Genomic DNA, 19192 nt, shown 5'->3' on the forward strand with positions numbered 1-19192 from the left:
TCAGTCTAACCAATTAGAGGCATGTTTAAACTTGAGGAAAGTAACAAGGAGAGAATTCAAGCAGGGGCTGGTTAATTATATCTATTGCCCCTAATGGTCAATAGATTCAGAGCACACAGTGAGACAAAGCATTTGATTGAAGTGAAACTTCCAATGAAAACTTCTGCCTGGCTGCAGTCTTCAGCTTGCAGACAGTATTCCCTTCTGGGCAACCTTCCAGAGAGTCACATGCCAGTGGCTTAAGCAACAAATGGAAATTTTACTTTTAAAGTGGGCTAACTGTCCTGCCCAGAGTGCGAATCACGAAACGGAGGTGAGACTGTAATTAATTCCTGTTTTATTAGAGTAACATCAAAGGCAGTGCATTTCATAAACTTAGCTATGCTACAGTCCCTAACTAAGCTACCTAGGCGTACTCTGCAGCGTGTGAAGAAAGTTGACTCAGCAACTTTGAGGGGGGCGCTGCCTTAAGTAGGGAAGGTCTTCGCCCACAATCTCTGACTCCTTCGAAGTTCCACCTTCTTGCGATGTCTCGTGCGGGGCGAAGGGGGGCAAGCGTCCGCCGGCTCATCTGACAGTACAGGCTCGATAGATGCCTCAGGAGGCAGGAAAGCGTTTGAAGTGCCAGGCGGGGAATCCTGGGTGTGTGTGTGTGAAGCTGGCACGCCTGCCCAATCATTCCCCAATGGCTCTGTTGGGGCGTCTGTAGGAGGTGCAAAGTCTGCTTCAGTGGGAGAACTGTCTGTGGGAACTGGCAGGCTGTCAACTACTCCCCTTCCCTCATTCCCTATTGACGAGGACCAGTCGGTCTTCTCACATAACTCCTGTTCTGGCTCGCCTGCACTGGCTACCTATTTGCTTCCGGGTGAGATTCAAGGTGCTGGTTATGACCTATAAAGCCTTACATGGCGTGGGACCGCAATACCTGGTGGAACGCCTCTCCCGCTATGAACCTACCCACTCACTTCGTTCAGCATCTAAGGCCCTCCTCCGGGTACCAACCCATCGTGAAGCCCGGAGGGTGGTTACTAGATCTTGGGCCTTTTCTGTGGTGGCCCCCGAGTTGTGGAATAGCCTCCCCAAAGAGGTACGCCTGGCGCCTACATTATTATCTTTCCGGTGCCAGGTAAAGACCTTCTTATGCTCCCAGGCATTTTAATCATTTTATCTTTTTAATCTGGTAATACTAATCCTTTTATCATCTTATATTTTGTTTAATTGTATTTTGTTTTCATTGTGTCTTATATGTTTTGTGATTTTATTATTATGATGTATGTATTTTATCCTATTCTGTTTACCGCCCTGAGAGCTACTTGCTATGGGCGGTATATAAATGCAACAAAATAAATAAATAAATAAAATTGTCCTCGAAAGTCTCATCTGTCTCTGATTCCTCCCCCTGCTCTGTCTGAGGAGGCTGGGGCTCGGGCGGCTCCCCTCCCTGATCCCCCTGGGAGAGCTGGGGCTCAACACTAACACACTCACACACCCTTCACTATTCTTTATACAGGCAAGGAAGAGTCATTAGCAGAGTTCAAGAAGGCATTCCAGGCTGGGTCGGGGGAGAGATGAGAATGTGAAGCAAGGCTAGTAACGGGGATGGTATGGTGCAAGAAGGTGTGGGTAGGGAGAGGGTGTGGTATGGTGAGAATCCCAAGTGCCATACAGAGAGAACTTTGATCTCTGGGCCTGAGGTTCTCTACCCTGGTGTAGACAATCCTGAGCTAAATGGACTGAGGATTTAGTTGATTCGGTATAAGGCAGCTTCCTACGTACTTCACATTAAAACCAATTTCTATCTGAGTCCATTTGTGGAAAATGATTTTAATTTTGTTGTAAGTAGTTTGTTAGTGTAGTACAGCTAATTTGCTGACTGGAATTTACTTGTGTGTGTGTGTAACAGAAATGCTAATTTGCTGACTGGTATTGTTTGTATAAAGCTGCGTTTGCAAAATAGCTATAGCTGGGAAAATCAGGCTTTGTTGCAATATGCAGCTGTGTTTGTAGAAAAAGGTATCAGATATGAGTGAAACATCCAAGGTTGAAATGGGAAAAACAACTCCAAATATGGAACTAGGAAGAGAGGGGAAGGTACCAGTGGGCATGGTTAAAGTGATGTATGGAAAATGAAAGTGATGTAGTTATGATGATAATGATGCTAATGTAATTAACATAACAAAGCTGATAAAAAGGCCAGCAATGCATAGTTTTGCCAGAACTGGCTTGGCCCTTCTCCACGTGCACGTGTTAGAAATAAATACACTCCTACTCCATCTTGTTTTGTCGTTTCTGAACTCTATTGGGGTGAGTATTGGGAGCGAACTCAAGCCACCAGGACCCCTAAAAGGGACTGGGGCGTTTTGTTTGTAACACATTCATGACATTAGAAAAACAAAGTGGAAGTATAGGATATAATGTCAGAGACATACACTGCTTTCCGTATCTAAGATGGCAGAAGCTTTATCTCTAAGTAGTGCCACACAGTACTTCCCTCAGAAAGGATGTCTTTATTATGATGGTAATCCCAAATGACAGATACGGACACCTGCCAGATTGAACACATCTTCCCATCAACAACTCATACTGTACAACAACACCTCACTGAGCTGCCTTTTGTCTTTCATGTGGATTATAGATTATAGCATAGCATCAGTTACAACCTTAAATCCTTAAAAATGCAATAATACGGTCAAAGCTGACTGAAACAAGCTACTATCCCTGTTCAGAAATTGCTAGCTATCCTCCCTAACTCTAGCCGCTTCATTTTTCACTTGATGACCAGCAACTGTGAGGTGAAGATTGACTTATAATGTGGGGGTCATTTGTGCCTACAGGCAGGTGCGGAGCTGCCTCTGGAAAATATGCCACTCAGGGCACCTTTTAGAAGAAAAGCCAGCCACAGTTTTATTCATTATAGATTATCGGTAGGACGGCAGGGGCATATGTGAAAGGAACTTGTTTCTTTACAACTGTCATGCTGTCAAAAATGTATGTGCCATCCCAACTGCAAGAACACTTTCTTCCATATTGACCTGCCCAAGTCAGCTTTGGGGTCAGCTGATGGTGGTCCTTATGCAGGATGAAGCATGTGGTGCAGTCATTAAACAGTCATAGCTTCTCCCAAAGGATTCTGGCACCTGCAGTTTGTTAAGGAGTCCCCTATTCCTCTCCCGAAGCTTCAGTTCCCAGAGTTCCCTGGGAAGAGGAATTGATTGTTAAACAACTAGGAACTCAGTGAAGGGAATAGCGGCCTCCTAAAAACTCTCAACACCAAATTACAGGTCCCAGGATTTTTTGAGGGAAGCTGTTTAAAATGGTATAATATTACTTTAAATATATAGTGCAGATGGGGCCTTAGAACCCTGATCATGCAGGATTCTAAATCACATGGGGAGGCTCTGCATTGAGTAGGCTTTCCTTTTCAGACCTTCCATCCTAACAATGGTGTGTAGAAGAGGTCCTTTACCTTACCATTGGGTGAAGTAACTTGTGTAGGAACATGGGACAGGGCCTTTGCTGTGGCAGCACCCCAACTGTGGAACGCTCACCCCTCTGAGGTACAGCTGGCACTCACTGTTTATTTTTGGGCACCAATTGAAGACAAACCTCTTTGCTCAGACTTTTTCAGTGGATTCATGTAACTGAGACCAACCACCAATTAAAATAATGCAATGACTCCCTGTCCTGTTATCAAGATTGTGTGGTTTTAATTATGGTTTATTTATTTATTTATACTTAATGTGTTGTATGATTTTTATTGTTGCTGTGTTTTATATTGTTTTATATACCTGCCCTGGGTTCATTATCTCAATGGGTAGAAACTGAAATAACATAGAAATAAAATAAACAACTGTGAGGGCCTGGAAGTAGTGAATTCTTATGCAGTTGCAATTGCATGAGGGGTGAACACCCAAACAGAGCTCTGCTTTACTGATTATCTGTGTGCTGACTCCTACTTAGAATAGAGTTCGCTGTCTAGTTTTGATATACTTGTATTCCAATAGTCTGTCGTTCCATCCTAATCAACCTTTTCTTTGTTCCTGCTTCTTTGGTGCTTGCCAATTCAATCTACTGGGTTTCCCCCCCCTTTTTTTTTAGGTTGCTAAATATATATATATAATAATGTAACCGCCTTTGTAAATGATCACTGTGTTCCACATGGTTTATTTTTTCCTATTTAACAGACCTTCACACTGTTATAAATGCACCAACTTAGATGGAATCACAAAGATAAATACGTAAAATTGGGGAGAGGATTTTAAAAAAATCCTTGCCGATTACAGCTGCAGCCCACTGTAAGAAATCAGTGCCGGTCCGAAAAGACAGCGGAGTGTCGAATTCCATCAGAATCCAGTACTAAGTCTGATTTAGCAGATATTCTCCCCCAGCCCTAACCTAGACCCAGTGGTGTCCATTGTGCCTGGTAGGGCAGGAGGCAAAGAGCCTAAACAGTAGCTGGAGCCACAGCCAATGTCAGGCAGATCCAATTTATTCTACTTTTGTCCCCCTGCTGAGTTCTACAAGGGTTAACCACAGTGAGACTAAGGAGGAGGAAGCTGACAGACAGGGCTATCCCCAGGACAAAAAGAGACTGTTGCCTTCCTCCTCCTTAGTCTCAGTGTGGTTAACCTTTGTGGAACTCAGCAGAGAGCAGGGGAAAGTTGAAAGGCAGGCGGAAGGGCTGGCTGACAGCAGACAGAGGTTGGCGGCAGGGCGGGCTACAGGCATGCCGGGGCCCTTGGGCATCAGCTTGCCCTGGGCCCTGGCATGTGTGTGGGTGAGTGGGCACGTGTGTGTGCATGCACGCAACCCCCATGCCCCCACCTACCTGTCTGCTGTCTTTTAACATTGCCCTTAACGAAGATGGCAGCCGCGGTTTCCCTAAGGGGATGACGCCTCCATCATCGTCTTTGTTGATGGCACGTGTGCGTGCTACGCGTGCACATCTCTGCCATCAACTAAGATGGTGGCAGGGGCTTCAGTACCTTAGGGAAACTGTGGCCACCATCTTCGTTAAGGGCAATGGTAAAGGACAGCAGACAGGTAGGTGGGGAGGGCGTGGGGGGCCGCAGATCATGGAAGGGGAGCGGAGGGGTGACTGAGGGGCCCCCTGTAGCTCCAGGGGCTGTTGGGCCAGTACCCCACCTGGTCACCCTTTAGAACCGGCCCTGGTTGGTGGGGCAGTGCCCCATTTGCCCTCATGGATCAACCTCCACTGCCTAGAACTATCCTTGCCTACTCAAATAACAGTACGGTTTCCATTAAGACTGCTTAGAGGGCTGAAGTCTTATTGCTTCCATCTTGAATAGCAGAACATTTGGGTTGTGTTTCTTTCTTTTTCTTTTCTTTTTTTTTTTGGTGGATTGAGTGAGAATAGGGCAAGATAATGGCACCTTAAAAGGGAAGGCTCTTTCTTCTTTTTTAAGGGAAGGCAGTTGCTACACTGGCAGCTCCGTATACATCAGTTCTTCTGGGCATACTTAATTAAATCATAATTACAAAAAATATCCTTGTCAGGCTGTACAGGACTATAGGGAAAGCAGAAGACATGTAGAGGAGAATCTCATTATCAAAGATCTGTTCTCTGCAAATTAAAATTGACTTCTTCCAAATAGACTAGATGAATGGAAGAGCTGGTGTCTTTATGAATTTACAAAGTAGTTCAAATACACAAGAAAGAAAGAAAGAAAGAAAGAAAGAAAGAAAGAAAGAAAGAAAGAAAGAAAGAAAGAAAGAAAGAAAGAAAGAAAGAAAGAAAGAAAGAAAGAAAGAAAGAAAGAAAGAAAGAAATAATTTAATTAAAACACAAAATAGATGCTTGATTAGGAGATAAAATCCTTGACTAAGAGATAACCCTAAATTGGTCTCTAAAAATATGGAAAACAACTATCCCCCCCATCTCCTATTTCTGATTGTGGAAGGAGAATGTTTTCCCTCTTTCCTAAGGACGATACAGTTAAGCTGCATTAATGCTCTGACCTGATATAACGACAGCTCAGATGAAAACACTGTAATTAGCATAAAGCTGTTATTATCACTCCCTGAGGACAACCCTTTAATCCTGCTTGTGGCTCTAGACCTAGGGAGACAGTCAAATAGTAAAGAAATGAATACATGGAAAAGGAAGAGGAATCATGACTGCTGGCCTCATTCCTGACCTTCATGTGTTCAACAAAGCTTGTGTAGAGCAACTTGCTTATGTACATTCCATGTGCATAGGCTCTGAATGTGCAATGCATCCAGAGCCTATGAGTGTAGTCCACTGTCAACTAGGATGGGCAAGAAATTTGATTCAGTTCATTTCAAGCAGAATCTACCAAATTTGCACTTTCTGAATCAATATGAGAACAGAAATACAGCCATCCTACAAAATTCACACTTATTCAAATTTTGCAATGCAGTTCAAAAACCAAAGCAGTGTTTACAAAAATGCATATGTTAGGGGAAAGTGTGCATTAAAATGAACATATGAGTGAAAATAACATACAAAAATGCATTATATGATGAGACATTGCTTGCAAAAATGTGTACATTAATCAAAACTGCCTACAAAATGTGCTTATTAGGAGAATACTGGAGAATTGGAGAATTTTCATGAGGATTTTTTTTAAAAATTGCAAATTGCTACAGAAATGTGGAGAACTGAATTTAAGATTGGAAAAATGAGAGAGAACCAAAAGTGACAGTACTTTCCATCCCTACTCTCTATGAGCTCAAATAATGCATGGAAGGTGGGAGCAAAGTGCAATCACCTCCACACATTAACTTTTTTACACTGTACAGAAGCTCCTGTTAATGCAGAGGTGGTTTCTCAGAGTTGCAATATTGTAATATTGAAGACTGCAGCCCTCTTCAGAATTTCACCCATCCACACAAACACATAATTAAAATTTTGCAATTGAGAAGAGTGGGAACAAGTCCTTTGGCCCAACTCCACCATCACCTTCTCATCACCTAGCTCTGTAACCTTCAGTAGATTGGCCAGATCTCTTGCTGCCAAGAGAATGCATAGTTCAAAACATTATGGGAAGCTTACACAAGACGAGAAGAAGGCTCCCTGGTACAGCGGTACAGCCCCCAACAGTACAACCTCCAGAGTTGAGTGACAAGAAAGCAAGGGGGGGCAATGGGTTCCTCCCTGCTACCCCTTCCTCCCATGATTCTAATCACATGGGTGTGAAATTCTGAAGAGGTCTTATGACTCAGGAAAATGGGGAAAATGTAACACTGCACTTAGGCTGTGAATACTTAGAGGCCTACGAGGAATTGTGGTGAAGGGAATAAACAATGGGAAATCCACCCCTTCTGCAGCACAGTTCAGCTATAGTGCTCAGATTCATGGTTGAGACAACCATCTCCGATCCTTCCCCTACAGTGTTTCAAGGAAAATTTAACCATCATCCTACACCATATGGAATAATTCAATATAGATCAGGATAAAGTAGATACACAGCTATGGTACTCGTCTGTAACCGCAGTCCCTCTTCCTGCTTCCTGGGTGCTTTCAATCTGTTAAAGCACACTGTGTTCAAGGACTGCATTAATTAGGGCAGGAGTAGCTAATGTGGTGCCTTCCAGATGCTTTGGCCTACAATGTCCATCAGCCCCAATCAGCATGGCCAACTGTCAAGGCTGATGGGAGTTGCTGTTCATAACCTTTGGAGGGCACCATGTTGGCTACTCCTGCCCTAGTGAGTAACCTGTCAAGTGTTGCATGCTGGCTGTGGGCAGAGCCAGAGCCAATGATGGGCTGAGACAGAAGTACTGTCCTCCTTAAATGTTCACCATAGCTATTCTCAGATAAGAATCCGTAATCCTATGCGCGTCTATTCAGAACTAAACCTCGTGGGTTTAATGGGGTTATTTCCAAATAGAGGGGTTTATTTGTTTGTTGTAGTACAACAGACCAAAACAGCTGGTGTAAATGCAAGTAATTTTTTCTGACTTTCATGTGCTGCACATGCACACAGACCCATGTATGTGCACATACATGCACACATGGCAGAAGCCTATTGATTTGCTTTCCCCAACAATACAATCAGGAAACATAAAAAATGGATGTTTTAAATTAAATAAAATGCTGCCCCTTCCAATTATTCTGAAGCTACACAGAAAGAGGGGGAAACATTTTTTTTAAAAAAAGCCAGGGAAAAATAAGAATGGAATGTACAAGACAGAACACACTCTGATGAGATTGAGGAATGGGGCAGCTGCCAGAAAAGTTGGGGGCCCACATAAAATGACTGCCATGAGGATGAGAAAAAATTGATTCAGTTCACATCTGAAGGCAAACCTCCCTAATTTGCACATTCTAAAACAATACACAAACTGAAGCACAACCCCACTTCCAAATTCACACTTCTCCAGATGTTGCAGTGCACTTCTCCAACCAAGTAATATGCACAAAGTGCATATACTAAAGTAAAGTGGGCATAAAAATACATATATTGGTGAAAATAGCATAAATAAATTCTTTATAGTAAGGAAAATGGCTTTGCAAAATTGTGTAGCTTAGTCAAAACTGCACTGAAAATTGTAGGAGAAATGTGTAGTAAAATGCTGATAAATTTTCATGAGGATTTTTTTAAAAAAAGTTGAAAACATGTGGAAAGTGAAAAGACTGGGGGAAAAAGAGAAACCAAAATTGAGAGATTCTCCCATCCCTAATTGCCACAGATTTCCTGCCTGTGTGTTCCACCATCTGTCCCTCTGCATCCTAAGGGCTCCAGGCTGTAGCACCTATTCTCCATTCAGGTGACCTATTTCTAATAATTCTTGTCCGTATCTCTAATGGCAACTTTTATAGAACTTTTTCATACATTATGGTTTTAGCGTGTTTTTTTTTTAAGTTACAAGCCTAAATTATTAAAATGTACAGCTAAAAACATAACGTGTATGCATCAAACAAATATTTGAAAATGCAGGAACTGGATCTTTTTGTTCAAGAAACAGTACTGCTCCTTGAGTGAACACTAAATGGGAAGTGCTGCGGCAACCCTGCCTCTCAGGCTAATTGCTGCAAAAAAGTTGTCAGTTGCTGCTGACAAGTACATTATTCCCTCCTTGATTTTATTTTATTTTTTTGCAGTAGTGAATTCATGGTTAAAGCAAATATATTTGAGGTATTTTTTTTAAAAAAAAGAAGAAACCACAAGAAAAAGTGTTTTGTGGGGTTTTTTTAATGAGCAATCCACTATATGGCAAGAATTTAAACATGAGTATAAAAAGGCAGCCTTTAAAATGGCAATACCAAATATGGTAGCTAATGTGCGCACTACAGGGAACAAATGGTGTCTCTTAAGAAATTTAATGATCTGTGTTTACATTGTTTTGTCCTACAGGAGAGAGGTCTGGTCCCCTTCTCTCTTAGGAAAAAGATGTGTTTTTAAAGTTGGTTAATTATTTAAGATAATTTTTTATTAGCCTAACCCCCCCACAGAAAGCAATTCCAGAACACTGAGTAACTGCAAATAAGAGCCAAGAACAAAAGAAAAATGCACCACATGCTATTCCACTCTCAATGATAAAAGGTTGATATTAGTGATCAGTAAAAACATCCATGAATGTATCTGTGTATTTATACATATCAGCCTGACAATGGGTTTTGAAAACTGAACTAGCTCAAAATGATTCCAAGCCATATCAGAGCCTGGGCACATCCCTGATGATGTCACTGAGAATGAGATAGGATCCAAGTGCCCCCTAGTCCTCAGCTCCTGTCCCTCATTCTCCCACTCACCAGCCTATATACTCTTCTTTGCCCCAGGACACAATGACACCTGTGGTCTTAGATACCTGTTCAAAATGTTTTTTTTCATTATTTTATCAATGCTACTTGACATGATAGCTAAATAAAAAAGTGAGTTCATAAGTAATATTCCTCTGAAATCCAGATGCTGGGCACATAGGACAGGGAATTGCCCTACAGGTGAATTTCCTGGAGATTCTGGCTGATCACACTGTACTAGATAGATCCTTGTTCTGATCCAAAAGGGCTCTTCTTCTTAACTACATCTGTGGATTTTATTTATCTATTTATTTTATTTAAGACCCTTTCTACACTTAATATATAAAAAAATCTCTAAGTGCTGTATAGCAAATGGTATACAGCAAAAAAACCCAACAACCCACAAGTTACAAAAATGCAATAAAGCCATCAATACAAAATTCTAAGAACAGTAATAACAGAAATGCAATAAAGCATTGCAGCATACAGAAAACAGGGTCCAGCTTTAACCATCAGGAAAAATCTGGAGGAAAGATGTGACTTCAAAAGATGGCTGAAGGAGGTAACCAAAGGTAATGATAGAGGCAGCATCATACTATGCTGTGTTAACACCAGCAGCTGTTCCAGTGCTGAGATCAGGAGTGCAGTTATCAAGGGTTGTGGTGGGTCATACACCCCATACTTTTTGGGAAGCAGGGTCCAAGCCAGGTCCCTATTTATGAGCATGAAAGGGGAGCATTTTAGCCACTGAGAAAAGTCCATGTCTGTGTCTTTCTGTGCTGATTGGAGCTAGTCAGAGGGAATGGAGGTGAGTCAGCCTCTGAGATGACTCTTCTCAGTAGCTAACACATAGCCTCCCCTTTCATGCTGTTTGGCTCTGAGGGACATCTGTTGTAGAGTGTGGACCCAGAGACAACACTGAGAGCAAGAGGGATGAGGGAAAGTGCCTGTGAGGGGGTGTGGTGTGACTATGCCTTCGTCCTTGCACTTCTGAATTTGCCACAACATTACTGGATGAGATGCAAATAAGTCCAAGGATCCTGAATCTGTGGCAGGTAGGCTAAGCAGGGATGGAGGAGGAGTAACCTCTTATTTCCACTAGCCAATCCTTTTTGATTTGGGGTAAAAGATGCAAGTAGTATACTCTGTGCCATCTCCTGGTTCAGTAGAGTGGCCAGATAAAAACAGATGGGCAGTTTAGCCTATTTTTAAAACTGAAACTGAGTCAGTCCACTTTTCTCTATAAATGTTTAATCCGTTCAGGAGCAGCTCAGTTTACTTTAAATGACTGAATGGATTTCTCCTCCATACCTAGTTAAAGTTTGCAGTCCACTTTTTTTTAAGAGGTGAAAATGTTTTATGCTTATTGCAGCTATAACATCCTATATTCTCTCTACCATCGATACTTGTCTAAATAGCAACTATGGGTTAGTTAGCCCAACACTAGAGAACAGACCATTAACAAGTTACAAGAAATAATTCATCTGATTTTACCACAATGAATCTCACCCCTGAAAACTTGGAAGGATGAGTATATTATTTTTCTATGGCTATACAGTTCCTAGAATCATTTATGCCTGAAAAGGCATGTTTAACATATACGATTGGAAATCAGTGATTCTTCTAATCCTGTGACACAATAATAATAATAGGGTTTTTTTAAAAAAATAAGTGTGGTTCTTCCAAGCAGATTAAGGCCTAATGAATCAAAGTGAAAAAAGATAACTGGTAATGATCCTTATTGTCTCAGGTCTGAGGGCACCAGATTAAAGAAGAAGACAGTGAGCTTGAATCATAAGAGAGAATGAAAATATAAAAATCACAAAACTGTGCTTGGCTTCCCATCATAGCCAATCAGCACAACATGAAATGGGGAACTCAACACAAATTGTAGCTGTGGAATGAAGATGTTAAGGATGTAAGAATGTCTGGCTGTATTAGATAAACTGCTCATCTACTCCAGTTTCATGTTTCCACCTAGGTTCCTCTGGGAAGCTGACAAGCAGAGTATGAAGGGAACAACCTGCTCCTCTCCCAGCATCTGCTATACAGGGATATATATGACTACTACAATGCACTTTACATGGGTCTGCCCTTAAAGACATTTGGGAAACTTCAAGTGATGCAGGATGTGGCTGCCTGGATTGAGGGCCAGGTGGCCAGAGAATGTTATAAAAATATCACACTGGTTACCTGTGTGTTTCCAGGTCTAGTGTTAAGTGATACTATTGACCTTTAAGACCATAAGTGGTTTGGGGCAGATTATCTGAAGGACAATATACACCCATACAAGCATGCTTGGGCCTTGTGATTGGCCTCAGAGGCCCAGATTACAGGCCTGCCTCAAAAGTCTATAAATTTGGTGGAAACGATAAAGAATGGCTTTTCATTGTTGGCTCCATCTCTTTGGAATTCCTTCCCAAGGAACATATGTTTGGCCATCCAGTGTCACCTTTTCAATATGCCTTGAACCTCCATTTATCTCTAGATGCTTTGAGGTGCAGAAGCTTTTATATTGCTGCTTGTTTGAAACTGTTGGTTTTAAATTGCTGTCATTTGCTGTTTAAATTAATACGAGCGTGGTGGTGGCTCTTCAAATTTTTTAACCTCTGTTTTAAACTTTATTGTATTATATTGGAATTACGTTTTACCTCCTTATATACAATGGAACCAATTACCTAGAGAGGTAGTGGGCTCTCCAACACTGGAGGCATTCAAGAGGCAGCTGGACAGCCATCTGTCGGGAATGCTTTGATTTGGATTCCTGCATTGAGCAGGGGGTTGGACTTGATGGCCTCATAGGCCCCTTCAACTCTCCTGTTCTATGATTCTGATTATGTTTGTATGGAATGTACTTATGCTTGGTTGTAAATCGCCCAGAGTGGCAGATTAACCTCTGCCAGATGAGCATCTAACAAATCTAATAAATAAATAAATAAACAAACAAACAAACAAATAAATAAATAAATAAAAGCCCCCTTAGGATCAGAGCTGGGGGCAAGCTCTGGGTTTTTTTCTCCATTAGTAAGCAACTCTCTCTCTGGTTGTGTGTGTGTGTTCAGAGAACCATCGTTGTACATAGGAAGCTGCCTTATAATGAGTCAGCCTGTTGGTCTATCAGGTTCAGTACTGTCTACGCTGACTGGCAGCGGCTCTCTCTCATTCCTATCTGGAGATGCCGAGGACTGAACCTGGGACCATCTGCATGCAGAACAGATGCTGTACCACTGAGCCACAACCCTTTCCCAACCATAGTTGTATGCTGCCCTCATCACAGTTAGATTATAAGCATCCTGTGTAGTATGTGTTAGAGACCTGGGACCTTTTGTTAATTGCTTTAGGAACACAGGAAGCTGCCTTACACTGAGTCAGATCTATTGGTCTGTCTAGTCCAGCACTATCTACACTGACTGGCAGTGGCTCTCCAAGGTTTCAGGCAGGCTTCTCTCCCGGTCCTACCTGGAGGTGCTGGGGATTGAACCTGGGACCTTCTGCATGCAAGGCACTGCCACTGAGTTATAGCCTTTTCCTTTTCTGCACTCAGGCATCACCTGCTGTTTGCAGATCCTGACATTGCACCTTAATCCAACAGAAAGTTGCCCTTTTTGTGGAGCAGCAGGCTTCATCTTTTAAGTATGGAACTCCCTAAGCCCAGATATTAATCTTGATTCTCCCTTCTTACTTATGTATAATATAGCACCTGTAAATTCATCTTTATTTTTCAAGAGAATCACTGTTGATGGCTTCTTAGAGATCTACCCACCCTCTTCCAGTTTCCCTTATTTTAAAATGTGTTAATATTTGTACTGTGATTGCAGTGCATGATATCACATCATGTAAGCAATTATGCTTTATTACATTCTTGAAGCAACCTGAGTACTTACTGGCAAAGGGGTGCTATTTAAAGAATATTTTGTTTTGTTTTTAACCATTTACAGCAGACCACTTATAAACTCACATTCTCTTTCTGAATATTGTTCTGTTTTCTCAAATATGCAAGATTCTCCATAGCTTTCCTTGTTTTTGCTAATTTTTTCTTGGAGCAAGTTAAAATGGAAAACACTACATGCCTTGTGTGATATCCAAGCACTAAATTTTATTATCCTGAAATAATTGTCCCATTTCAAATAGAGGAAGCAGTTGTCCTCACCCAGATACTAAATTGGGCACCAATCTGATAAGTGTTCATTCGGAAGAAGTGTAGCTCTTGAGACAGGGAAGGAGGGATGACAGAGGAATATATGACTGAAGGTGGTTTAGCAACCATCTCAGGCCCTAATCAGGAGGTGAGACCCTGTTGGTCATGTTACCACTGGGCAGGGGGATGGTTGGTGGTGAGCTATGGCAGGGTCTGCTTGGTGGTGGTTCCCCATTTGTGGGATGGCCTCCCTAGTAAGGTGTGTCAGTCTCCTTCAGTATTAAATTCTAGGAGAAGCTTAAAAGCATTCCTGTTTACCCAGGCATTTGATAGCTGAAAGACCTCTCTCTGGCCACCCTAAAATTATTAGTATTGAGATTAATTATTGCTTTTAGGAGTTTTTAATTGTTTTTAGAAGGTTGATTTCAACAGTGTTAAAAAGTTTTAATTGTATTGTTTCAATATTGACATGATTGACATTGTGGGCTCCTTTGGGGAAAAAGTGAGGTATAAATAAACAGACAAATAAATAAAACGGTGTATTCCAAAAAATATCCACCCAAATGCCTTGTTCTAGTTATGCACCCATTTTAGTTAGTTAAATGCTGTCCAAAATGTATATTTGTTGCTCTGCCTTCTTTCGCCTCTGGCCCTACCCACCACTGGCACGTGGCCCCTAGAAGTCTGCCCAGAAGGGAATGCGGCCCTCAGTCCAAAAAAGTTTTTCCATCCCTGAATTAAGGGGTTGAGATAAATTGTGAACATCAATGAGTAGAGTGCTGGTTTGACTTAGGGGGACTTGAAAACCCCTCTGAGTTCCGTCAGCAAGAGGGGACAGTCAGCAAGTGAGCTTTGAAGCAAAAGAAGCAACTTTGAGTCAATTTTTTTTCTTGTTACAAAAGCAGGAAAAGGACAACTTAAGAAAACAAGAGCTAATCTAGTAAATGTCAGATCTTTGCTTCTCCCCATCCTCCTCAACTGCTACCTGTGTGGTTTGAAGAGTCCCATGATGTGTTATTAAGGCTATAAAGCTGGTTTTAAAAGGTAGCTGAATTGTCAAATGCCATCTGAGACTGAAGCCTGAAAGAAAAGGTTCAAACCTGTTGGGATAAAAAGCCTGTTTTTGTTGAATATGAAAATGACTGGGAACTGGAGAGCTGTGTTTTGGGTAGGGCTGGCAGAATGCCCAATGAAAACTCACATCTCATGACTTTATGCACCAATTAAAGCTTCTCATGATTTTATGTGCCAATTTACACAGATTTCTCAGGAGTCCAATGCTTTGCAATTTTAAGAGGTTTTTAAGGCTCAGGACTGACCCTGAGCAAGCGCCAGGCAGTCTCCAGAAGAGTAATATCATGTGAATAGTGATGACTATGTTGATTGGGGGAAATAACAGTGCAGAAGGCTTTTTTTTTTTTCTAAAATGAAAATATGCCAAGTCTTCTGGGAAGTCACACATTTGTTCCAAATATTTAGGATGTGATCTTACATTCATCTGGGAAAAAGTCTCCATAGAACTCACTGGGATTTACTTCTGAACAGCCATATATAGGATTGCACTGTCACTTATTTCATGAAAGGCTTATAGCCTGTTTTGCTTTCATAAAAGAGATCCAGAATGGCAAACAACCTCCATGAGTGGGTTTGCCTGGCTAGAATGTCTCCTTGAACCCTGATAATGCCTCTTGCCTGTCTAGATGGAGTATAGAGGGAGTGTGTGTGTGTCTATAAACTAAGCTACTGCGCAAAGGTAAAATTTATACCCATTACTCTACCTTCCTTTGTCTTTGCCCCATCACCTCCACTGGCATGTGGCCACTGAAAGGTTACCTAGAAGTGGCCCTCTGAAAAAGTTCCTCTATCCCTGATCGAGCGCTATGTGAATCAGCCTGGACAAGCCTCAGGCTTGCACAATATCCTGCCCCCTCCTCTCCTCTGGGGTGGTGTTAGGAGAAGATTAGAAGCACCTGCCTCTGAGATTAGAGTAGGGGCAGCTTGCTGTTATGTCCAGCAAGTACAGTGTGATTAGTTTACACCTTAGTGAAACCAGCCAAGATCATTCTATGGTTTCTGAACCCGGTTTGTTTCCAAGGAACCATGGTTTAAACTAGCCACAGTTCCTGTTTCAAGAAATAATGACATAAACTGTGTTTTGTTTAGACCAGGAAGCAGTTGCCTCCAATTTCCTCCTCAGGCTCATTTGTATCGCACTAAACTATGGTTTATTGCTATGTCAAAACTGATCTTTTGTGTGCACTGCTGGGACTTGCATTAGAAATAATAATTCAACTTGATATCTAGCTTCTTTTCGTCACTGCTTGGAGCAATGCATCACCAAAATCGTTTGAGTGCTAAGAAATGGTAACAGGAAAGTTGGGTAGACTCATCATTAAAGCTTTGCAATTTACAAAGCTACAACAAAACCTGCAGGTAAAATTGCTAGTTGTTGACAGGTGAAATTTGGCATGGAAAGAGCCCTCACTGAAGATTAGTGATCTTTATTGATTTTCTAGAAACCAACTTCTATTTTACAGAGTTGCCTAGATCAGCAGGGGCAGGAGCATATTGAATTTTTGCTGTTTTATCGTTCAGCTAAACTGTCACAAGCAAACCTGTACTAGAGTAGAGAGTGATTTTATTTATCCCTTCATTTATTTTTAGCCACAACCTCAATCTGGGCCGCAGCAATGATATATCAACTTAATATTTGAAGAAGTTCAACTGAGAGGTTCAAATTGGCCTTCTTAATAACAGGCACAACACTGCAGTTGCCTGTCCATGCACTAGTGAATCCTGAAGTCTCAGAGTCCATAGCATTTTGTGCAAAAGCAGCTTGGTGGGTGGAGCAGAATCACTACACTAGTTTCCTTGCAGGTGGGTTGCCTGTCCTTACTTAGAGGAGGATGGGAGGTCAGCACAGTGCAAACACACTGACATGAGCACAGGATTAGTTCCGCCAATGTGTTTGCTCTGTGCCAACCTCCTTGCTCATTACCCGCTCCCACCTAGTAAGCAACAGCGACCCACTTGCCAGGAAGCTAGCATAGCAGCCATCTCCGCCCCACCCAGCTAGCTGCTTCTGATTTGGGTACCAGGAAGCACAAGCAGTATGCCACAGAAATCTAGTTGCTGGGAAAAAACAATAGGAGCAGAGTATTGCCGTCCTACCTGTGTGTGTGGGCTTCCCAGAGGCATCTGGTTGGCCATTGTGATGAAGCAGATCAACCTCCACCAACCTGGTGCCCTCCAGATATTTTGGACTATGACTTAGCCAACATGGCCAATAGGTAAGGTATGGTGGGAATTGTAGTCTGAAACTTCTGTTGGCCACTGGGATCAGAGTCAGACTCACTGGTGTATCTTACTCCAGTATGTTTAATGAAAGTGTGCTTCGTGGATTAGATTACACAACTCTACACGGCATAATTAGGACTGACTACTCAAAGCTAAGATGTTGTTGCAGCAATTAGACACACCCCCTTACAACCCTTAAGTAGGTTCTTTCTACTTGTGTAAGGAAGGTGTCGCAGAACAGGCGTCCGCGCACTCACAAGGCCTTCTTCGAGGTGGAAAAGTAGGGGCCAGCTGAGCCTGCTGGCACAGTTGCCTGCATTTCTGGGGTGATGGGGGTGGTGACAAATCATCTGGCTCTTCCTATTCTAGAGAAGGTGTTTGTGGGCACAGCAACTTGGAAAGAGCAGGGGGGTTGGAGAGGAGGCAAAAAGGACGGGCTATTGATCAACCAGCATTTCTTCTGTTGAAACTGAACTAAGAGCAAGGAGCTTTCACTGTCAAAAGTTCTGGAGCCTACTGTCTCAGCACTTTCTGTCTGCAAGCAACTAGGGCCCTCTCCCAGGTCCCTTTCTGTATCTTTGTCATCTTCTTAATCATCACTCTAGGACCGCTCTGCTGGGCTCATGAGAACCAGGTTGGCAAGGCTGCCCTGGATCAGTAGCGGTGAGAGCTGATCCAGCAGAACTCTTATGCTCAACTGAGAACCGTTATGGTGTTTGGGGCTCCAATTTCCATCATCTCCAGCCAACACAACTGATGGGGGTTAGAGTGCAAAACATCTGAAGGCACCAGGTTGGCGAAGGCTACTTTAAGAAGCTGAGTCTTAAGGTAAAAATCATTAGTTCACACTAGTAATATTGCTTGGTGTTTTTAAATAAGGGTGTCATTTTGTTCTGGATTTGGGAGCCTTCCAGTCTTCTGACATACATGTGAAAAATCTAAGTCCAGTCATTCTAACGACCAGGAAATTAAGTTAGGTAAATATTTATTGTGTAGGAAGAAACACTATGCTGACTGTATTGATAACAGTGTTCATTTGTTGTTGTAGTCTATTAGGATTAAAAACATCCTTTCTGAAATTACATTCCAAGAAGTATGCTGAAAGATTATTTTTATTAGGCAGCGCAGTTTAAGCAATATTTTATTGATTTCTCCCCCTTTAATTTTGATGGTAATGGCACAATTTCAGCACTTCCTTCCATGAGGATAATAATAATAATGCTTAGACACTAAGCAACCCATGCTAATGGAATTTAACCGGTGCAATTCTTTTTGGTAGAAAAGAAAGAATTCCTACTTCTGGCAGTTTACAATATTACAGTTGCTTCACTGCTTTTCTCAGAGGAAACTCACAGAAATAGATTTTTATTCAACGATGAGTTCAGATTTGTTTCCGAAATGCATAGCAGCAAAGTTGGATTATTTCCCTTTTCTATTTTATTTGACTTGTCCTAACATCCAAGGTGGGGGAATAGTTTTGCATAGTATTGATTGGCATTCTCCACTCTCCTGAAAGACATTCCAGGGGCTGATGCAACCAAGAGGTCTTCTGTATCTTTAAAAGTTGCGCAGTTGTGGTTTTTCCCATTACAGAGTTGCAAGAGCACCTGCACTTGGCTGACTTTCTCTTCTCCTAAAGATACAGGATCAGTCTCAGGCCATGAACCTGGCAACCCTAGATGGGAAATCTATAGAGTTGTCAGTGACAAGAAATATTCCACACAGTTTTAAGGTCTTATTGTTGACAGCTAATGGACAATGGTAATTACATTGAACTTGTGCCAAAGAATACCTGAAGCTGGAGACAAATGGGAAGTGAGGGCCATTGCCTTCATGCTTTGCTTCTAACCATTCAGGAAGCTAGCACTACAAGCAGAATGTTAGATTCAATGGGCCCTTAGTCTGATCCAGCAAGTGCTCTATCTTCTTATGATCTTTTTAATTTATTTATTAAATTTTTATCCCATGGCATATAAATAAGTAAGGGGGATAGTCATAGTGTTTAATCCTGACAAAATATGCATCGGTGA

The sequence above is a fragment of the Rhineura floridana genome, chromosome 1, assembly GCF_030035675.1.
Source record: "Rhineura floridana isolate rRhiFlo1 chromosome 1, rRhiFlo1.hap2, whole genome shotgun sequence".
Classification (NCBI taxonomy): Eukaryota; Metazoa; Chordata; class Lepidosauria; order Squamata; family Rhineuridae; genus Rhineura; species Rhineura floridana.